Consider the following 11,512-nt stretch of genomic DNA (forward strand, 5'->3'; position numbering starts at 1 on the left):
GAGCAATTACGACGACCATTACCGAACTCAGTATTATTAATTGACAATCATAACTGGCTATATAATATACTTAGATCCAGATATCCCGTGCAATGTAATATGAAATGCGATATGAAATCCTTGGCTATATATTATTTCTCTACCGGAAGAGAGAAATAAAAACTGAAATACTAGTGCAGTTGGTTTTGCGATTTGAACCCATATTCGAATTTGCTTCATTGGAAACAAACTTTATTTCTATGAGATCCACACTGTCCGAAAAGTATTTTCTCGTCTTTTTCTTGTCCACTGCATGCGCGAAAATAAGCCCGAAGCTCTCTTATGATAGGTATACCCGAAAAAACGGTATTGATTTCGGGCAATTTTCTCTTATGCCCCCCTGAATTACTTTGAGCTCCTACGCCTATGTGTATAGTTCATGAGCAGTATCATAATTCAAATTTGTGACGAGAAGTTAATATCCTCTAAAAGAGGAGAAGTTAATACCCTCTAAAAGAGGATCATCGTGTAATCGAATTTTATAATGTCTTCGTTACATAACCAATACATAGTTCGAGCAGGTCAGAACATAGAAAGCCACCAAATGCGATGGCCAATAATTAAAATTAAAAAAAAAACTTGCCACATACTACACCCCAGCCATATGACATTGGTTTACTTTGTTTGTTTCGCTTGATGTTAATATTTCGATAGGCAGAATTTAAACTATAGTTTAATGTACACGATATCCATATCCACCATAATATTTCCAATTTTTAGATCTGCCATTTCTAGCATATAAGCACAATGTTTAAATTATCACGTGAAGGTCGGAACATTATTTATGGAGCTCTATTTCTCTTGATAGCATATACCAGTATTACTTATCTAGATTGGTGGGTTTTCGGCTTTCTGTTTAACAATATCAAGTCCAGACTGGTAATAATGTAGTTGAAATTAAAAAAACAAAAAAAACCAAAACAAACAAAAAGCAGTGTCAAATACCTCAAATACTGGGGTTTAAAAATTATAGTGCTAAGGAAACACACGTGTGTGTGTAGGATTACTATAAATCGAGGACATATTGATTCATGTATTACCAATCGTGGATGTACGGGTCGTCTCCCCTTTGACCAAATGTCTAACCAATTTCGTTCTCTGAAACTGGCTAATATTATACATTATTTATTAAAACATGATTATAATGGTCATGTTAAAGTGTGGACACACAACTGTTCGAATGACACAAAATGAGGACACACGTGTGTGCGTAGGATTAATATAAATCGAGGACATATCGATTCATGTATTACCAATCGTAGGCGTGCTCTGTCTACCTGGAAGACAACATTCGAATCAATTTCGTTCTCTGATGTCTGGTCAGTATTATGAATTACAAAATTAAATACCATAACTAAAGGTGGGGCCAATGTCTGATACAACTAAACACATTGGCACTAAACATCGATCCCACTAATCGAGGACATTATTTAATAAACAGCTGATTGGTCTGTTACCAGGTTTATTTATGCCAACAACAGGTTCTGAATTTCATCAGTATAGCAGAAATCTTACTTACTCAGACAGTTACAAATACCCACGTCAGACCGGTATTGATTTCGGGCAATTTTCTCTTATGCCCCCCTGAATTACTTTGAGCTCCTACGCCTATGTGTATAGTTCATGAGCAGTATCATAATTCAAATTTGTGACGAGAAGTTAATATAAAAAAGCCTACATTTAACAGTTAAATGTAGGCTTAATACCCTCTAAAAGAGGATCATCGTGTAATCGAATTTTATAATGTCTTCGTTACATAACCAATACATAGCTCGAGCAGGTCAGAACATAGAAAGCCACCAAATGCGATGGCCAATAATTAAAATTAAAAAAGAAACTTGCCACATACTACACCCCAGCCATATGACATTGGTTTACTTTGTTTGTTTCGCTTGATGTTAATATTTCGATAGGCAGAATTTAAACTATAGTTTAATGTACACGATATCCATATCCACCATAATATTTCCAATTTTTAGATCTGCCATTTCTAGCATATAAGCACAATGTTTAAATTATCACGTGAAGGTCGGAACATTATTTATGGAGCTCTATTTCTCTTGATAGCATATACCAGTATTACTTATCTAGATTGGTGGGTTCTCGGCTTTCTGTTTAACAATATCAAGTCCAGACTGGTAATAATGTAGTTGAAATTAAAAAAACAAAAAAAAACAAAACAAACAAAAAGCAGTGTCAAATACCTCAAATACTGGGGTTTAAAAATTATAGTGCTAAGGAAACACACGTGTGTGTGTAGGATTACTATAAATCGAGGACATATTGATTCATGTATTACCAATCGTGGATGTACGGGTCGTCTCCCCTTTGACCAAATGTCGAACCAATTTCGTTCTCTGAAACTGGCTAATATTATACATTATTTATTAAAACATGATTATAATGGTCATGTTAAAGTGTGGACACACAACTGTTCGAATGACACAAAATGAGGACACACGTGTGTGCGTAGGATTAATATAAATCGAGGACATATCGATTCATGTATTACCAATCGTAGGCGTTCTCTGTCTACCTGAAAGACAACATTCGAATCAATTTCGTTCTCTGATGTCTGGTCAGTATTATGAATTACAAAATTAAATATCATAACTAAAGGTGGGGCCAATGTCTGATACAACTAAACACAGTGGCACTAAACATCGATCCCACTAATCGAGGACATTATTTAATAAACAGCTGATTGGTCTGTTACCAGGTTTATTTATGCCAACAACAGGTTCTGAATTTCATCAGTATAGCAGAAATCTTACTTACTCAGACAGTTACAAATACCCACGTCAGACCGGGGTGGTGTCCTTACTGCGCTGTTACGGCGACGGAAAATGTTCTCAGAGCGCGTCAATATGACCATACGCGTGGTAAAAGCGTGGTGGAAACGCCAGATAATGATCGCTGAGTCACGTGTGGTCGAGAAGGTAGCATGACAAGCGTGGTAACATCTCCATGAACGTAGTACACACGTGGCAAAGACGGTGCGAAAATTGTATATACTACCCCACCGACATTTATGGAGTTCTTAATACGACCATCGCGCGGTAACCAAGCTTGCATCACACTCCTCTGGCGACCATGCTTTTTATGTGCGACTTGCTATAAAAAAAGCGATTCATGCATCAGTGTGTATGTCGTCTCCATCGTGCATATGTCGTCTTCATCACCATGTTAGGGGATATCCAGAAGTTGTCAATACTACAACAATTGATTATTGTGCATCAACATGCAGGCAATGATGTTGCAGCTCTGAACATCATCAAACAGCAAAGAAGGAGGAGGACAAGGAGGAGGAGGGCGATGCGAAGAAGATGTTGGGTTAGACCACGGCACTTCAATCGCCTCAAGCCTGGGCTGAGGCACGAAGATCCTGCATCTTTCCACAGTTTTCTCAGAATTCCGTCATCAGATATGATTGATGAGCTGCTCACCAGACTTGCCCCAAGAATCACTAAGACGGATACCAATTATCTGTCCTCGGTTGGTGGGGCCGATGTCAGATGCTATTAAACACATTTATATTAAACATCGGTCCAGCTAATCGAGGACAGTATTTAACAAACGGTTGGATTGTCCTGTTATCGGTTTCTGTGTAACAATAATTTACGAGAAATAAACATTCAATTAAAAATCAATCCGCCATTTTATACGTTTATTTTAATTTCCGGCGTGGTTCCCCCTTGTCAGTGATGCAGGACGGAGGGCCTGACAAGGACAGCTGTCTAGACGAAAAACCGAGGTCCCGTGTATATATTGGAATGCACGTAAAAGACCCCCTGGCAGTTGGAATTCGATATAAGAGTAGGCGATAGTGCCGCAAAATTTCCCTCATCGCACACTGTATGGCGTATGCCCGTCTTCATTAGCCCAGTATAGGAGCAGAACAGTAGGACGTTAAACCCCATTTCATTTCATTTCATTTCATTTACGTTCTTTTAAATATGAATAGACAAGTTGAAGGGCACCTCCCTCTATATCAAAATTGCTCTGGAATCGTTCTAGAAGAATGTTATAACCTAAGGCATCGAACGCAGCTTATATAACTGAAAAGACCAATATAGAATTAACAAGGGACAGGCCTCATTTATAGTCTGTATCCTCTGAATCTGTGATACATTCTGTATGTCTTTGAAAAACACTAACACCACCGTGAGAAATTAGTTCCTAAACTTGGTGATACGAAACTTAGATTCGAAAGGACCCAAATGCGCCTAGAAAACTATTCTAGCCCTATTACAATAAATCAGACATCAGTAGGCCCTATGGATATGTGGCAGTTAAAACCCACAAATCAAATACGAAAAATAAAGGTTTTAACATGTATGTATTGTATAAATTATCTTATAACATTTTATATTTGATTATTGCTTAATAAAGACTGGGGAGTCTAGCCGAAATTTAACAGTGTATTGTCTAGAATTGTGTCACGTGTATATATTACACTCAATAGGATGAGTGTTGAATAGAATATCCAGTATCAACTGATTAATTGTTAACTTGACACCCCGTCCCTTGAACAGGGTTAGTTGTCAATTCAAACAAAATAGCCCCTGTTAATCATATTACTGCAACTCACACCATGAATGTTTTTTTATGTTTGTTCTTTATTTTACGACGCACATAACATATTTCTGGGGGTGGTTTGCTTGATACATTTTCATTCTACAGTCTCTACTGTTACCATTCTGCACACAGAGATCCATCTGCTTCACACCTCGAGAATACATTGTAGATCTCTGCCCTAAATTGCTGCCATATCCAAAAATTAGTATATTCTTTTTGTAATGTGGTCCTACTCTTGTTCACATCTGTTAAACACAAAAAGAAAAATTGAACATAGTAGGACGTTAAACCCCATTTCATTCATTCAATCTGATTAAAACACAGATCCGTGTGTGTGTGAGTTAGTTGTATTTTACGTCCGCTTCCACCGAGGCGAAATCGCAGACAACAGATCCAATTTCGTTTCGTTTTTATAGTTCGAAATTTCGATTTTACTTGTCTTTACTACACTTGGATCTGGAAGCGTTGTTTTTTAACTCGTGTTCTGCTTGAAATGAGGGTTCAGCCAAACAAATGGTCTGTCGAATCGAGCATTTGACCTTTTTTGCGCGAAACTGTGGGTAGACATTATATAATTAGCTGCAATAGAAATCAAAACAAAGCAAAAGTAGATAAAAAATACATGGCGGTCGCTAATTGGTTAATCGAATGACTGACGTAATCGGGTCAAATGTCGCTTGCTTGGTACTTGACGTCATAGAACGTGAACTCCCACTATAACTTGTTAGATCTACATGTAGTGTAGGACATCGAAAGTATAAAAAACGAAACGAAATATAGATCTATATTTTAATTAGATTGTCATTCATTCATTCCAATTGAACATTTTCAATGTTATGATATGAAAGCAGAATCTATACTTCTCAAAATTCTCGAAATATACTTAGTGTTTTGGACTAAAATCGGCGATTTTAGGACTTTAACTAGTCGTTTAACTAGTTTAGTGTCTGTTCTCAAGCAGAGCTAATTGTAGACAGACAGCGTAAGTTTAGTATGGTTAATCTAGACACAATGTCAGATGTAAAATACCATATTTGTATTCAAACCAATACACGATTAACCTGTCTGAGGTTGACTGTTTAAGATAATCGATATATCGGATATCATTACAAACATTGTGACTAGTTTTTTAATGATGAATTTATAAAGACATCTCGTCGAGATAATAAAACTCGATCTTGCCACACTATAATTAGAGTGGGGTTCCAGATGGGTTGTGGTTTGGGCAAGTTGTCGGAGGTCTGTGAAATTTCTGTAATTAGGTTTGAATAAGCTAGCCGTAATATCATTATTCGTTGATCTTATTATTAGGGGTTCGTCAGCTGCACACGCCTTTATATATTTAGATGCATATGTGCGTTTGAATGCTTTCGTGAATTCTTTAATGATTTGTATCATAAGGCCTGTCATTGAGTCAACTGGCGTGGTTTCGAATCCCCGGTTGTACGTGACAAGGAGTAGGGTCGCCTGTCCAACCTTGTGGGTTTTCTCCGGGTCCTCCGGTTTCCCCCCACTGCTAAAGACCCCTACGCGCAAGCGAATTATTAAAATAAAATTGAACCATATGTTAGTCTCGAAATGACCTAGTTTTTTTTTCGAGTGGACGTTAAACTCCAATGTAAATATAAGAAATTGTTGGAAGGATTTTGAACATCTCATTATGGAATACAATTATTTCTAGTAAGCCGGCAGAAAGAAACATTTCCGCATGATTTAAGGACACGCCTTGAAAATATTAAAACAATTTATTCTTTGGGATGGAGAGTCACGAAGACCGTGAGAGTGACACGTTGGCTAAATTTTGGGGTTTAGGTCTAAATATTAAGAGTACTTGCAGATTTTGTCACAGTCATGAGATGTAGCATGCTAGCCCTGGCCCACATCTCGTCAACTATCAAGTGCCCTAACTCTATTTACGTCTCACGACCTTGTCGAAATCTGCAGGTGGCCTTAATATTTAGCTGACCAATGATTTGGATCCGTGGTTGAAACCATGACCAGTGGTGCAGGACGGAGGGTCTGGCAATGTCTAATCGTTCGGATGGGACAGCAAACTGAGGCCCCGAGCACACACATTGGCGTGCTCGTAAAAGAACCCTTGACAGTTGGAATGCGAAATAAGAGGCCAACTTTCCCTGATAGCACACTACGTGGCATATCCCCTCTCCCTAATCCCGATTGAGGCCGAAAAATGGGCCATTAAGCCAGTCGTCGTCTTCCTCGCTCAAAAATACAGAAACTGACTCTGTAAAATGTCTCTTTATGGTTATTGACCGTTTATAGATGTTTCAGGTGTCGGTAATCTGATGACTTTGTTATTGTTCAACTTAGGATAACCGTGATATAAATCACATTAGAAGACTCCATTCTACTATGTGTCTATATCAATGGAACACTGTAGTTTAACCAATTTATTACACAATAAGGAAGGGCATTACAAGATGAAGGATTAAGAAGTAAGAAGCATATTTTAATAGAAATTGTTAGAAAATTAGTGAATTTTATCCAGTTTCATACATCATTAAGGAAGGGTGTTACAAGGCGAAGAACTAAGAAGAGTATTTTAACACGCATTGTTAAAGAAATATTTTAGGGGAGTTTATCCAGTTTCATCACCATAAAGGAAGGACTTTACCAGACGAAGAACCATTTGAACAGGAATTGTTAGAACATATTTCATTAGAGTTTATCCGTGATGGACCATTAAGGAAGGGTGTTAGATTGAAGAACTAAGAAGCTTATTTTAATAGAAATTGTTAGAAAATATTTTAAGGGAGTTTATCTACATGTAGTTCCGTACACGATAACCGAAGAACTAACAAAGATTTAAACAGGAATTGTTAGACACGATAGCTCCTGACACTGAACCCTGTGGTACACCAAATGTGAAAAATATTGCTCTTAGGTTTTATAACCAAGGGCACAATACTGCTTTCGTTCTTTTATGTATGGATTTGAATAGGGTGTTACAACCGAAGAAATATGAATAATTGTTAGAGGATATTTACCCAGTTCAATACACGATAACTGAAGAACTAAGAAAGATTTAAACAGGAATTGTTAGACAACATTTTTGGATAATTTTAGAATAAACATTAGCATGTTACATAATTACAGAGGAATTGTAAGAAAACATTTTTAGTTCATGTTAGAATTAGCAATAACATGATTTATATTTAAAGAGAATATGTTGGAAAATATGTTTAGTTCATTTTAGAATTAGTAAAAATCATGTTTTATATCTGAACAGGAAGTGTTATTCAAGACTTTTATATTTAGCAATACCATGTTATATATTTAAAGAGAATTGCTAGAAAATATTTTATAACGAACAATAACATGTTTTACATGCATATCTGAAAGAAGTACAATGTATAGCAGTGAGACAAACAGCCAAAAACAACACAAACCAGAACACAACTCATTCCAAGTCGTATTGAATATATTTTACTAAAACGTGTTTTGGAATCCCATAAAAAAAAACTAGCCACATAATTTGAAATAAATTATGTAAAAGGACACCCCCCCCCAAACCGACAAAAGAAACAAATAAAAGAGGAGAAAGTCCGTTTTATCCAAAGATATGGTATGAATTGATTTAGAAGAAGTTAACATACCGTGCTTCTTAAACAACACCTTAATAAACTTCTAAATATTTATGTTTAAATAATAATGGACATTGTTTAATAAAACTAACATAGTTATATTTACATCTAGAATTTATGGTTCAATGCAAAGTTCAGTTAACTACGACATAGTTTTGGTAGTTTGAATAATCTTTAACGTAATATTAAATCACCCTAAAGATCAAAAAAAGTACAGTGCATTCGTAAATGTAGTATTCGTGTGAATTCCTCAATAAAAGAACAAGTGGTATCGGATGTTCTGGATAGGTTAAGCAAGACACGACACCTTCATTGTTGGAGAATATAAATGGACATTGTGTTAAGAATCGTGGAATAATAGGACAACCTCAAGTTAATAAAATGGAATATGAAGTAAAGGAGTACGTCCCCACAAACGGCAATGAATTACCAAGGGCAAAGGAATACCAATTTAAGGAGTACACGACAAAAGCCAAGGATTACAAACTACGTGACCCGCCTGTATTACCACTGGAATACAAGACTGCTGACAGAATGGTATGTTTAAAACACAACTCACAGCCTGCCGTGCGTGCGACTACGGACGGTCTATGGGGCAAAGTTTTAGTAAACCCGTGCGTGAGACTTACGCCTGACTTGCGTGTGTTTGGCACCGTAGAAGATCGCAGGCTGGCCGTACAGACTTTTGGTACTGCACATACCAAATTTTCCCCCGGTTTCTTGCGGCTGGTTTGCGAGCTACCAGACCCTACGACTCTTGCGTATCAAAACACGTACTGTGAGTTCTGAGCTAAACTTAAAGGACCAATCGTTCCCCACTCGACATTGAACAATTATGTTGATAAAAGGGCAGACGTGCCCCCCCGCCCCCCGTTTCATTGGTGCAGGACGGAGGACCTGACAAAGACATGGTCTAGTAGTTCGGACAGGACGAAAAAAAACCCCGGAGGTCCCTTGAACACATTGGCGTAAAAGAACCTTTGACAATCGGAATGCGAAATAAGGGTAGCTCGCAACGTCGCTGCCCATGCACCCTGCATGTCCTATGTCCGTCTTCATTTGTCGGGATGGTGCAGAAAAGTAGGACGTTAAACCCCATTTCATTTCAGTTCACTTTTAAAGGACAAACAGCCCGGCCCGAACACCACACAAACATGTTGTGTATATTTTCTGTATATTTACATGTAAATCATACACCGGCCTACTCTTATTTCGCATTCCAACTGTCAAGGGATCTTTTATGTGCACGCCAACGTGTACACGGGACCTCGGTTTTTCCCCCATTCGAACGAATAGACAGCTGTCCGTGTCAGGCCCTCCGTCCCGCATTACTGACAAGGAGGAGCCACGCCGGATAATATGGATGAACTTTCTCGGCCAATGCAGGGATCGAACACCCGACCTCCGGGCTAGCGAGCCAGCATCCTACCCACTTAGCCACCGTGACACCCTTTTAGAATAGGAATACTTGACACTGATTGATGACTTGTTTCTGATTTTGACTTGTAATATTTCATTATGTCTAAATGTTTCTCTTTTGTCTTGTAACATTTCAATATGTCTAAATGTAAATATTTTGTTTTTAGGAAACTCAACCAGTAGCGAGTACATATAATGAATATGTGCCACCATGGACGAGGTTTAAAAATAAATTTACAAAGAAAAATAAAACAACTAAAACAGTTGAGAAAATGAAGCCGGTAGGTACATAAATTGCGTTTAAAATCTTAAATTTCGTCACCAAACATGCCTCCGACAAACATCGGCAAACTCCGGTACTCTACATCTAACTTAGGCTGTATAACGAATCCCGCCATTTGAACTACTTTCAAGTTCCCGGATTAAAAATAGCGCCCATGAAGACGCTTGTGAAGAGTGTTTTAGATACACAATCTTGACCATTATAATGAGTTTTCAATGTCTGAAGCTGTTTTTCTTTCAAGTGTTTTCAATTTTCTTTAAAAAGTGGAAAACTTTGCAACGAAAACTCTACACACTCTTCGAACGACACTATGTTGAGAACTACTTTCTAAAAGCGGGATGTTTTCCTAATAAGTAAACCGGTAACCGCATAACAATTGTATGGTTGTAACTACATATCATTTACCGTCATAGATATACAGCCGAGGTTAGATATAGGGTACCGTTGTCTGCCGAGGTTTGCCGAATGACCAAGCAGGCGAATGAAGACGGGCTTACGCCATGCATCATGCTATGGGCGATACTTTGCCGGGACAACGGCGCTGCTGCCTACTCTTCGGCAAAGTACATTAGTCAAAGGTTCCTTTACGTACACGTCAACGTATACACGGGGTCTGGGTTTTTCGTTCCACCCCAACGACTAGTCACTGTTCCTTGCCATCATTCTCTCCCCCGCCCCGTTCCTACATCACTGACGTTATTCTGTCAGTAGATATTATATGCAAGGGACAGACACACTGCCAAAGAAAGATTGGATCAAAGTCCACGATCATACGTTACACCAAGTAGTCGCTAATTCTCCATAATTAACATTTTTCCATACTAGCATAATCTTATTATATTGTTCATTTCAGTCTCCTATTTTACCAGGTGTTTCATCTGTTGGTTCTGTGAAAAGAACGCTGGACACGTTTTCTACTGGATCAAGACTGTGATATCAATTTGATACATTCTCTACTGGATCAAGACTGTGATATCAATTTGATACATTCTCTACTGGATCAAGACTGTGATATCAATTTGATACATTCTCTACTGGGTCAAGACTGTCATATTTACTTGTACTTCGGTACCAACAGGACTACTTCACAAATATAAAATCACGCATAATGTAATAATACAATTTAAAGTTACATATTTGCTGGAATTGTTCAGTTCGTAACAAGAAGGGCGTGGGCTTGGATCAATACATTTTTGAATCAGCACTTTATGAAATCGTTGAAATAAGTCTCTACCAACTTGACAAATATGGCATTTTTTTTAATTAAAACTATATTGAATCGATGTATTTCTATTATCAACTTGAGTTGATCCGATGTTCCTTCCCAAAAATTCGTGAATAGAGACCAAACAATTAACATTAAAGTCAATGGGGAAATTAATGGCGGTCTGCATCCAGCAATAATAAGCGGCGTTGTCTCTCTTAACTATAAATTAGTCGATCATGGAACCGCAGAACTAAATTACAAATTACCTCGTAGATTCTTGATTTGCATCTGAGATGTAATGTTTATTTAAACAGTATTCGTTGCAGCTAATCGACTGTTAAAGGTTCTTCGCGATTTTTATAAACGACTGTGAGCCCTTGT

General features: G+C 37.8%; 1 long non-coding RNA gene across 1 annotated transcript; it reads left to right on the top strand.

Annotated features, from left to right (window-relative positions):
• Positions 1-8,467: 8,467 nt before the first annotated feature.
• On the top strand, positions 8,468-11,291 carry LOC126825134 (uncharacterized). Its single transcript, XR_007681809.1, has 3 exons — positions 8,468-8,759; positions 9,809-9,922; positions 10,778-11,291. It is a non-coding gene; the product is annotated as an uncharacterized LOC126825134 (long non-coding RNA).
• Positions 11,292-11,512: the final 221 nt, after the last annotated feature.

Source organism: Patella vulgata, chromosome 1 (genome assembly GCF_932274485.2).
Source record: "Patella vulgata chromosome 1, xgPatVulg1.2, whole genome shotgun sequence".
Taxonomy (NCBI): domain Eukaryota; kingdom Metazoa; phylum Mollusca; class Gastropoda; family Patellidae; genus Patella; species Patella vulgata.